Here is an 11,979-nt window from a genome sequence, read left to right as displayed (position 1 = left end):
AGTTTTTGCTTCAGGTATTTTGAAGCTTTAGTGTTAAGTAGATCACATTTAGGATTGTTAGGTTTTCTAGGTGAATTAGTCCATTTGACATTACATAACGTCCCTCTTTATAGCTGGTAATGTTTTTCTCTCTGAAGTTTACTTTTTCTGATATTAATATTGCCACTTCAGCTTTCTTTTGACTTGTGTTTGTATGTTTCTGTTTTGTTTCTTTTTAAATTTACCTATACCATTATATTTAAAGCTAGTTTCTTATATAGTTGACACCAATCATTTAATTAATAATTTACATTTAAATCATTATTGATATGGTTGGATAAATTTATCTTTTTTTTTTCCTTCTTCTTTTCATTCCTTTAATTCCCTTTTTCTTCTTTTTGATTTTTTTGAACATTTTTTAGTATTTAGGCTTTTTCCCTCCTTTGCCACATGCAATCATAGAAAGGATGCTGCCAGTTTGGAGTGAGATGTGTGTTAAATCTCAGTTCTTCCATTAAATAGCTATATGGCTCTCATTGGTAAAATGGAGAAAATATAACACCTAATTTTTTTATTTCTCAAATAAGAAAAAATGTTTGAACATTTTATTTTTTAAGAAAGCCTAAGAATAATAATTTTAAATGAACAAATAGGTATTCTATTGGCTAGAATGTAAAATTTGCATGATTTTAAGAGAAAACTGTAAGAACACTAGAACTGCAGAGAAATTTTGTGGCATTGGTGATCTATATTGAATTATGTCCTCAGATCTTTGTGATCCAAGTTCAGCCTCAACCAATGGGGACACTTAATAGAAAAGGCTGAGATTTGCCATGTATTCCATTATTGTCTGAAGGGATGATAGTGAGGACCAAATGACCAATGACATACTTTAAGTTTAATTAAGAAAAGTACTGTGTTATTCAAGTCTGGACAAACAGGACGTCCCTTTATTTTAGTTTTTGTTTCCTGACACTCTCTCTGCCTGGGCTTCACCCCAGCAGCTGCTTTACAGACTGACCTTTCACCTGGGCCAGTCCCCGCCTGCACTCACACTGCCACAGGGTGATGAATATTGTGGGTAGATGAGTGTTCTTATTTGCTTTGCTCTCAAAGACTGACTTGACCTTCTCCTAGTCTTTCTAACTGGTTATGACTCATAGTGTAGCTGAACTCCAGGCCCTTGGGATCCCAGGCAGGGTGGGGTTCTGTGTACTTTCTCTGCCTCCGCTGACTTTCCCAGTGTTGCTGGTGAGAACTAGGGTTGGGAATGGGAAGACCAGGCTCTGTTGCCATGGTTACCCTCTTCAATGATACTGATTATCAGGGACCCTCCTTTCTCAAGAATTCAGATCCCACCTCTTCCAGAAGTCATCCTCTACTGAGTGAAAATGGCTATTTAACTCTTCACTTACTCTCTGAAAACTTCTTGAATCCACCCTGCCTGTAACAACAAACTCACTTGAAGTATTTCCAAATACCAAGTGGGAATTTATACCTTGGAATCCAGTTCAAATTTAGATTACGAACTGAATCTGTTTGTTCTGGGTTTACAGAGTGAATATTCATATACCTAAACTTTAAAAAATCATAAAAATAATGTAAGCTGATTAGGAAAACGATGAAAACTGGCAAAAAGGAAGCACAGCTAATGAAATACAAAAGATTATAATCTCCATGTTACAGGAGAGGATACTGAAGCTTGGAGAGTTTAAATTAGAGGGGGAGTCAGAACGGGAATTGCGGCAATTTGGTGCTGGAGCTGAGAACCCTAATCTCTGTGTTCTGTTGCTTCCCTTGGCAGTAATGGCACAAGCTAATCCAGCCTAACGTTTGTATATGCTTTTACCTGCTGCATGCTTGCAAGTGTATTATTTCATCTACTCCACATAATCTTGCTGTTGTGGAGTCAACATTCAACAAATAGTTATTGAGTGTTTTCAATGGGAAGTAGGCATAACTAGCATTTCTCTTGGATAAGTGAGGCAAGTGATGCTCAGAGAAATTCCTGTGGTTTTCTAAAGCACCCAGTGGCAGACCATGAGAAACCTGGAATTTGCATGCAGGTCCTGTGACTCCAATCTAGCAAGCTTGCCCCTGAATCATAGCTTATCATAGACCACCTTGGTCTTTATTTTGGGGACTGGTTTCCAAATATTTGGAAAGGTTTTTGGATAGTCAGTTGAGTTCTATAGGCACTTGGTGGTGTCCCATGATAGCAGATAAGACTAGACTTGGTTTGATTTGGTTTGATCATTATTTGCTCACTCATGAGAGCAAGAAGCAAGTGTGCAAGTGATACATAAAGAAGGAAGTTGATTTACTTGTTTTGTCCTTGTGATATGATAAAAAGACCCCGAGAAACTAATGAGATGAAAGAACCTAATTTTCTAAAGATTTATCTCTATTCTGAGCATTGTGCTTATTATGCCATTATAGGACTCTTCTCGTTCTATGCTTAAAACATTTCTTCTAGTATTAATGGCATTTATCTCTCATCACTGAAGATAAGTGTCCCATTGGAGAGAGACATGAACAAGATTTGTGGAATCTAGCAGACTTGCAAAAGAGAAGCATGACAAATAACAGAAAGATACCGAGAAATGAAGCTATGGAGTGTGGAGGGAAGGGGGCGATGTTAACAGACATTCACACTTTTCAATAAAATGTGCTTCTAACAGACCTAGTGAGATTTTTAAATTATCCTTATTATTAAAAGATTTTATTTATGTCGATATAATTGATAATGAAACTGCTCAACAATAGATTTTCAAGATGCTGTACTTAACACAGAGCACAGCACACTGATTTTTTCATTTCTAGATATTATGGTTTAAATGTTTCTCAAATGCTGTGCAAAATACTGAAGATTTCAGAAGACAGGGATTTCATCCAGTATGGTATCTTTGCCCTGCAATTGGGCTTCCCGATGGGGCCATGCATTTCTGAGAGAAACAATTAGCTTTGACTAATTAGTTACAGAAGGTGCAAGAGGATATCCCAAAATGCCAAGGTAAAAATGCTCGACAATTAAGTGTGATTATTTAACAATGATGCCATGTGGTAATGTGGAATTTTTGTAATCAGCATTTTGATGCTTCATACCGTTTGATATTTTTATGTACTAGGCAGTTTCATGTGGGTATGAATATGTACATACACACCTATCTACACATATCATTTATTACACTTTTTAAAAGTTACTTTTATTTCAGGTTATAAATGTAGTATATGTTAATGGAAAAAATTAAAACTATACAAAAGACAGAAGCCTATAGGGAAAAACAAGTCTGCCTTACTATACACCTCAATCCTCAGTTCCTCAACCCAGAGGTAAACAAGCTTAAAATTTCCTGCCAGCAACATTCACTGTCATATGTACATATGTTCTTTAAAGAAAAAAATCTCAAGAGGCTGAGAGGACTTCTGGTCAAGAGGGAGGCGTAGGTAGACACACTTTGCCTCCTTTAGCAACCACAGAAAGAATTACAACCAGATCTCAAAACTAATAACACCCAGCACTGTCAGAAAATCAAGCAGTATGGAAGGCCACCCCCACACTTATTAGGGATTTCTAGACCCAAGGGTAGGTAGGACGACGACCATGTCCAGCTTGAAGCAGCTAGAGGAGCACAAGACCTTCGCCCATTGTCCTTTATAAGATTATACATGGTCTTAAGTCTGAGAGGGGCGAATTGTTACAGAGTAGGGGTCCCCCCAACCAAAAACAAACACAAAAACAAAAACAAAAACAATACAAGTGAGAAGATTCAATATATGGTATGTTCACTTTGCATTTGCTAGGCACCGTGAAATAGCTTTTCAAAAAGATTACATCTGTTACGTTCCCATCAAAAGCGTGTGAGGGTACCTCATGATCCTCGACAGCCATGCTGGATGTTGTTATACTTCTTATGTTTGTCAATCTGATAGGTAAAAATGGCATTTAAAAATAAAAAAAATTAAATTTGCTTTTCTTCGTGTATGAGGGCGGTGGAATCACATCTGATTGACTTTCTCACCGGTTTCTGTCCTTTCTTAGCACTCACAATCACACACAAGTACCTGTATTATTACCTGAAGCAAGATGTCCACTCTGTCCCCTCATAAGGTGGTGAATTTCCTCTGGATTTCCTTCAACCCTAACGATGAGGCCTTTAGGGGACTTGCACGTCCTCTTTTCTCTGTTTTCTTCCTCTCTCAGCTGAGATCTTTGAAATCTCTTGCTTTTCTCTCCACCTTTTTCCTGCTCTCATCTCCTAGGTTGTTAGGTTAGGATCTTTGGCAATTAATTTCTTCGGCTAGGATACAGGGTGATACATTCTTTGAATCCTTCCAGATACAGTATGTGAGTATCTTCCTTCACTTCTACAACAAATGATATCTTAAAAGACGACAGCATTTTTAGGTGGCACTTTCTTTTTCCCAAACACCTGTGATGTTAGTCCAGCTTCCCGTCTTCAGGATGAGAAATCCAGTGCCTGTCGCTCTCCTCTGTGAGTTATTCATTCTGTCTAGAAGGTGTTAAGCTTTTCTCTTCATACTTGTAGTTCAGGAAGTTGACAATGATATTCCTAGGGGTGTGTGTTCTGTCACTGGAGTTGCTAGAAACTTGGCAATGCCCTTTGAAGTTGTAGCCTGCAGACATTTCTTCCATTTGTATAATTACGGTATTACGTCTCCCTTCTGTTTTCTCTCTCTCTTTAGAACCCCTGGTATTCACATAATAGGGCCCCTCTAACATGCTTAGCCTTTTTCCTCATTATCTCTACTTCTTTGTATTTTTGTTCTGTTCTCTTAGATAGCTCATCCTTTTGGCCTCTAACTCACCCTTCACAATGATCAGCTACCCTTTTCTTCAAATTGGCTACTAATTTTTTTTCAGGGAAAAATATCAACAGAAAGTCATTTTATGCTATAATTAAATCTCTTTAAGTGCTCTTATGAATGTTAAGATAAAATTAAATAAGAGACCACCTAGAACAGTGGTTCTCAACCTTCCTAATGCTGCGACCCTTTAATACAATTCCTCATGTTGTGGTGACCCCCCAACCATAAAATTATTTTCGTTGCTACTTCATAACTGTAATTTTGCTGTTATGAACCATAATGTAAATATCTGATATGCAGGATGTATTTTCATTGTTACAAATTGAACAGAATTAAAGCATAGTGATTAATCACAAAAACAATATGTAATTATATATGTGTTTTCCAATGGTCTTAGGCGATCCCTGTGAAGGGGTCGTTCGACCCCCAATGGGGTTGTGACCCACAGGTTGAGAACCGCTGACCTAGAAAGACTCTTACTTTTACTGAGCCCTCAAGAGGGTTCCTGGGTCTTCTCACAGCTGCAGTGCAGATAAAACCTCCGCCGCCTTATCTCTCTCCGCTGGGCTATTCACAAGAAACCATTCTGATGATGTCCCAAAAAATCCTATTCTGAAGACTATCAGAAGCTAAGGCATTTATATGCTCACTTTGTCAGCACGTGTACAGAGGTAAGGCATTTATTTCTGTTGTTATTTCTAAAAAACATATAAGATAATATTTTAAAATTTAAGGACCTATAATGGAAATAGTCACATGGATTTGCACTATGGGAATAATTGGAAGGACTACCACCAGGAGGTTTCTGATTTCCTCCAGATACTCTTTCCTTGATGTCACCAAGTTTTATTCTAATACAATTCATGGCTGTGACTCATAATGGTCCCTGTTCTCTCTGGTAATGATTTGAAGCATATCATCTAACAGTTAAGTAAAAATATACATGTTTATGGACCAATTACCCTCAAAATTTCCTTACTCAACTCTATTTTGTGTGGCTTTTCTACCAGCCTACTACTCGTAATTATATATGAAAGATATATAAGGTAGAGGAAACTTAGGATGGGATAAAGATTATTGAATGGGGGAATACTTTTTCCAGTGGAGAAGAATGAACATGCTTATTTTGGGTCCTTTTCCAAATACAAATTTGTCCCCTGTCTTATTATTAAATTCTTTTGTTATTTAGCTTCCTGGGTGTTCAAATTATTATTTTTTGTCATTTGATACTTGAGGTATCTTACCAAGGTAGAGAGGAAGATTAAAGATATTTCTCTTGTTGTTAAGTAACTGAAAAACTAAAGCATAAAAAAGGTACAATATAGTGTCTGTTGGAGCCAAGAAGGGAAAAGCAAACCACTTCCTTTCAGTGCTATTGTGTCTTCTCTTGGATTCTGAAGCTCTTTATGCAGCAGGTAGAACATGCATCTCTTATATAACCTCTAAATCTAAGTCACCATGGGCCTTTTCCTACTCAAATTCACCAATACTTTCAGCTCTTCCTTCTCTTTGCTCTTTTTATGGCATCTGATGCTGATGAATCCTTTCCTTTTGGGATGGAATCCTTTCCTCTCACTCTTGAAGCTCTTTGGGCCCACACAATTCAAGCTCTTTTGACTTTTTCCCTCCTAATTCTTTATCACTCTTTTTCTCTCTTTTACTATTTTTTTTTATTCTTCCTCTCATTGTCTAAGACCCAGTTCTTGATCATGTGTTCATTAATTAATTCATTCAGCAAATATTCATCGAACACTTATGTGCCAGGCACTGTGTAAGAAGTGGTCAAAAAAAGGAGAACGAGAAGGTGGTATCCATCTTCACAGAGCTCACCTCTGCAGGGGGAGACAGACAATAAGGAAAGAAGCAAAATAATGACCAATTGTGATAAGGGAAATTAAGGATTGCGGTAAGTATAACCAAGGAAAAAGCAAGGTTTGGTGAGCAGTGGGGTTTGAGTCCATGAGACCTGCTTTAAATAGTGTACTCCGAGAAGACTTCTCCAAGGAGGAAAGACCTGCGTGAGGAGGAGCTGCTGCCTGAGATGTGGGAGGGGGAATTATCCCAGATCGGGAAGCAGTGTGGAGTCCCTCTGGAGGAGCTCCTAGAAAGCCATTTTGGCCATGGAACAGTGAGTTAGGAGGAGAGGAGCCATGAGAAGAATAGTTAGAGGGACAGGCAGGACCAATATAGCGCGGGACACTATAGCCTAAGTAGGGAGTTCACATTTAATCTATGCAAATAAGAAATATTTAAATAGTCTTAATTAATTAGGGAAATAATGAAATCAGTGTTACAGTTTTGAAAGAATGCTTTGGAGGATGTGTAGAGAATGGACTACAGGGAAACAAGTCCGGAAGAGAGGAACAAGGTAGGAAGCCATGGCAGATACTGTTGGTGACTACACAGAAGTTATCCCGAGTCCCCGTTCCTCCCACCACACCGCTTAGAAGTCTAGATTTTACTTCTCAACTTCCCTTGCAGCTAGAGGCGGCCAGGTCCACTCAGCTATGACCTCTGTACCATAGGAGCCAATCTACTGGAAGGCTTCTGGAAGGCAATGTATTTTTAGATGAAAGGGACAGATGTGAGAGTTGGCTGGTGCTGCCTTCCCTGCATTGCCTCGTGCCCTTGCTTTCTGCCTTTGCTCTAATGATACCAGCAGTGGTGGCAGCCATTTTGTGACCATGAGGGAAAGGCCAAGAAAGTTACAGAGACACAGATATGGAACCCCTGTAAAACCCTGGAGCCTTTGGGAAGTCTGAATTGGTTCGGAATTTTTTTATCTAAAAGAACAAGTAAATGCCTTTATTATTGAAGCCACTAATAACTAAAATGCTACCTGCAGCCGAAATTATTTCCGGCTAACCCAGAAGCTCCTGTGGGGTCTAGGTGAGAGGTGGTGGCTTGGACTAGGGCAATAGTGCTGAGTACCAACTTTATGCAGATTATTTCATGTTCAAGTCTGACCCCTTCCTTCTCCCCCTCTCTCTTTTAATTGGTAGCTCCATTTGCTTGTGGTTTATCTCCTCATCTCTGAACACTCCAAGAGCCTTTTTAATTCCCAATTTCTAGTTGATTCTTTAGCCTCCAATAGTTCCATAATTATTGGGACAGTATTAAGATCGCCTTCCCATACCCCCATTCAAGAGCTGACAATGGGTCCTGCTAGTCACTTTGAACAAATCTAAAGTGATTCAGCCCTGAGTTCAAGACATTCTACCAGATGAACCAACTCCAGTTGTAAAACCTCATGGACTTGTTACTCTTGAAACACAGTCTGCTTCAACTTACGGTTACAATTTTGTTCTCATTCATTTAGAAAGCATCTACATGCCTTCCATGTCAACCACTTTGTTAAATATCATACTTTCATATATGCTCACCAATTTAATCTTTGCAACCAACCCATGAAATAGGATTTATCCTCCTCATTTCACTGATGCGAAAACTAAGGGTTACAGGGGTTGCCTTGCTCAAGGTCAAAATGCTGGTAAGAGGAGAAACCAAAATCTCAACACAGGCTTTCTAGTTCCAAGCCCAGTGTCCTTTCTTGGCCTTTAAGCCATCATCTCAATCATCTCAACCTGTAACACCTTCTCTTTGGCTTTTTGTCAGTACACATCCGTCTCTATCCCCAACTCTTTTCAAGAATTTTCTTGAAATTTGCCTCATTCAGGAGTCTTTGTCATGTTTCCTCAGTGCTTTGCATATAGTTGGAACTGGGTCATTACAGTTTTTTGTTTTTGTTTTTTATAATGGTAATACTAAATACAGTTGGTTAATTGATCTCTGGTCATTCCATTTCTCTATGGCCTGCCTCTCCAATTAGATTTCAGACTTCTCAAGGGCATGAGCAAGCCACATATTCTTCTTAATATTTTATTATTAGCTTTTAATGCTTAGGAAAATGCAATAGGTGATTAATTGATGCTTAGCTAATAAATGAAAAAATACAATGAGAACTTCACATTAAATTATGTATCTGGCTCCAGATAATTCTCCACATCCTTTGATTTCATTCTTACTTATAGTCACAAAACCTAAGTACTAATAAACAACATTTTCTTGTTTTTGTTTTTTTTAAAACCACAAAAATTCCAATATGTTCCCCATTATGGTAAGTACTGTATTTGATAACCTTTCTAATTAGCATTACATTTTAAATGCCTTTAAAATGCCCCATTGCATATTTGTCCAATAGTCCATGACAGTTTAGATATGTAATTGCTGTTATGGATTACCTGGTGACCATCATTAAATAATTAGAGGGTCTTAAACATGTGTAATGCTAATTAGGAAAGTTATCAACTGTGGGCAGTGAATAGGGAACATGATGCTTTTGTTTTGCAACTGCAGTGAAAACAGGGCTGCAGGGCTATGGATGAATCTTTTGTGAATGTAGTGCCCTGGGAAGCAAGGAGCCATTTAGCAGAAGATGACTTTGTGAATTGTGCCCCTTTATTGTCACTCTGTTAATAACTGACTATAACTGCCAAAACATTTCTCCTGAGCTGTACCAGTGGAGCCCCAGGGGTCAAGCTCTGAGCAAAATATAGCTAGAGAGGGCCCCTCACCTGTCCCTTGGAAGCACTCCCCCAAATCAATATCACTGTTTCTAGCCTTGCTATCAGACCTACAATCTATTAGGCTTCTACTAAATACGTTCTGTAAGTGGTGGGGTTTTTTGTCCCTGAAGAAATGATGACTGCTTTATTAAGAAATCATCCAAGATTGCCCCCCAAATTCTCCCAAAGGTCCCTTGACCCTGCCCATTGTTCTGAATGCTTCCTGGAATGTTGGAGAATTGTTACAGCATAAAAGCAGGCAGCCTCTCTGAAAGAACATGACATAGTTTGGGAATATTTACTTTTTAAAGAAATAATGTTTCATTACTATTCTTTCTGTTACTAGATGTAGGTTTGTTGGGAGTGATGAGGGAATAAAATAATTGTATACACGTCATTTTAGAAGTATATGAAATGACATGCAAAATTTTGCATGTATGTGTGCATTTTCCTTAGGAGAAGGGCTAGAGCTTTCATCAGATTCTGCCCTTGTGCCTTTTGGTAAATAAATATATGCCAGGCACCAAGGAGGAATTCCATATAAGAGCCTTAGAATGCTCTATTGTTAATTGTAGTCCCAAAAAATGCAAAAATCTGATGGTGAAGCAAACATTACCATATCATAGATCTTTCTTTCATAATTATGTGGCAAAGAGTTATGGAGATATCAGGCTAAAGCTCAAGGTCATTACTGTCCATCTGGGGCCTGCTGGCCACTTAGAACCCTCTCTGAGGCCTTGGGAGAGTAGAGGAGAAGGTAGAGTTTTTATTTCTCAACCACACAATGTTGCAGAATCTCTTGATTCAGGAAGTCATGACTCATTTTATAGAGCCAAGTTTTAGGTGGGCTTGATGGACGTCTTGCTGGAACAGAGGTAGCTTGGAAATGATTGTGGGGCCATGATCACATCAGTGGTTCATATGGTCACATAGCTGTGCATTAATTGCCCTTTTCCCTCCCTACGCAGTCCTAATTGGGAACCCAAATTCTATGTTCAGATACTTGAGTTGATCATTTGAGTCTATTAAATCTTGATCATGATCATAGTGATATCAGGGCCTGGAAAAATTTTTGCTTCTTCATACATGGAATTCAGAACGGGATAAGCAAAGTCAGGATTATAAATTTGAGTGTCTGTTTAGGTGTGACCGAGCAGGTTTGCCCTCCTCTTTTCAGGCTGGAAGCTATTCTCTGGTTCATTTTTTCATTCTCTTGGCTGGCAGACATCCATAGCGTGTCCTTGTGTGCATGGGCTGGATTGTGTGCTGTGAAAGAAGCAGGGACTTGAGGCCTACCCGTGCCCGGGCTGTTGGAGAACAAAAACGTAGCAGGGGAAGTTTCATAATGTAAGCGGGGAATCGCAGTTCAAGGCAGTGTTCAGGGAGACCTCACAGGCTGGCTGAGCCCAAGCTTCCCCTGTAGGAGGTGGGGCTCGAAGTGAGTCTCGAAGGATGGCAGAGAGGAGGCAAGGAGAATGTCTTTCTGACCGAAGGGTTGGAGTTGAGAAACGTAGTACATGTGCACGTGTTTCAAGCCTAGGATAAAACTAGAAAGGCAGACTAGGAATAGACCGTAGGAGAGCTGGAATTTTAAGAGTACTTAAAACTTGATCCAGTAGATAATGAAATTATGGGAGAGGTTATTGAGGGGTTGAGGGGAGAAATCTGGAAAGCACATTTGTAAAGCACCCATGATGATGTGCCAGGCTCCATGTTGGTCCTTTACTTATGTAAATAATTTAAACTCAGAATGACCTCTCCAAGAAGCATCTTCATTTCTTCAGCTGGGAAAACCAATTAAAAATATTTTTAAAAGTATGAAAATTACCTATAAAATATTCTTGTGTATAGTGGAATTTCTATGTGACCAAGTCTCTAGGTACTGCTAAGAGTTTACAGGACAGAGAACAGAGGTGCGTGTTAAACGATACATGAGAATGGAAACAACAGACTCCAGGATGTGAGAAATGGCTGAATTAAAAGAGAATGGTTGAGAAAATAAAAAAAAAAAAAAGTATAATGAACCCACTCTGTATTTACCACTCAGCTTCAGCAATGATCAGTTATGGCCAATCTTGTTTGATTATTACCCCTCCCCTTCCGCCAGCCTCTAATTGTCTTGCAGGAAATCCCGGTCATCGTAGCACTTCATAAATATTTCAGTGTGTGTCTTTAAAAGACAGACTCTTTAAAAAAAAACCCACATAATCACAATACTATCACCATACCTAAATTAAGTCATAATTTAAAAAAATTGCCAAATAACCATTGTTCACATTTTCTTGGTTTTCTCATAAAAACAAATAATTTGTTTTGCTTCAATCAAAAACCAAATAAAGTCTATATATTGAAATTGGTTGCTATGTTTCTTCAGTCTCTTTTATTGAAAAGCTCTTCATTCCTCTCCTCTTTTTTTCTTGAAATTTATTTGTTGGAGAAACCAGATTTTCTCCTTAGACTTTTCTATATTCTGAACTTTGCTGATATGTCGCCTTGTTCCATGCAACATGTTCCTGTCCCTTAATTTCCTGTAAACTGGAGATGATCGTTGGCTCAGCTTACGAGTGTGCTTGTTGGCAGGGATGCTACAGGTGGTGGTGTTTAT

This window comes from Furipterus horrens, unplaced genomic scaffold (genome assembly GCF_987537825.1).
Source record: "Furipterus horrens unplaced genomic scaffold, mFurHor1.1.pri manual_scaffold_9, whole genome shotgun sequence".
In the NCBI taxonomy this organism is placed as follows: Eukaryota; Metazoa; Chordata; class Mammalia; order Chiroptera; family Furipteridae; genus Furipterus; species Furipterus horrens.
This window is presented reverse-complemented; position numbering follows the sequence as displayed.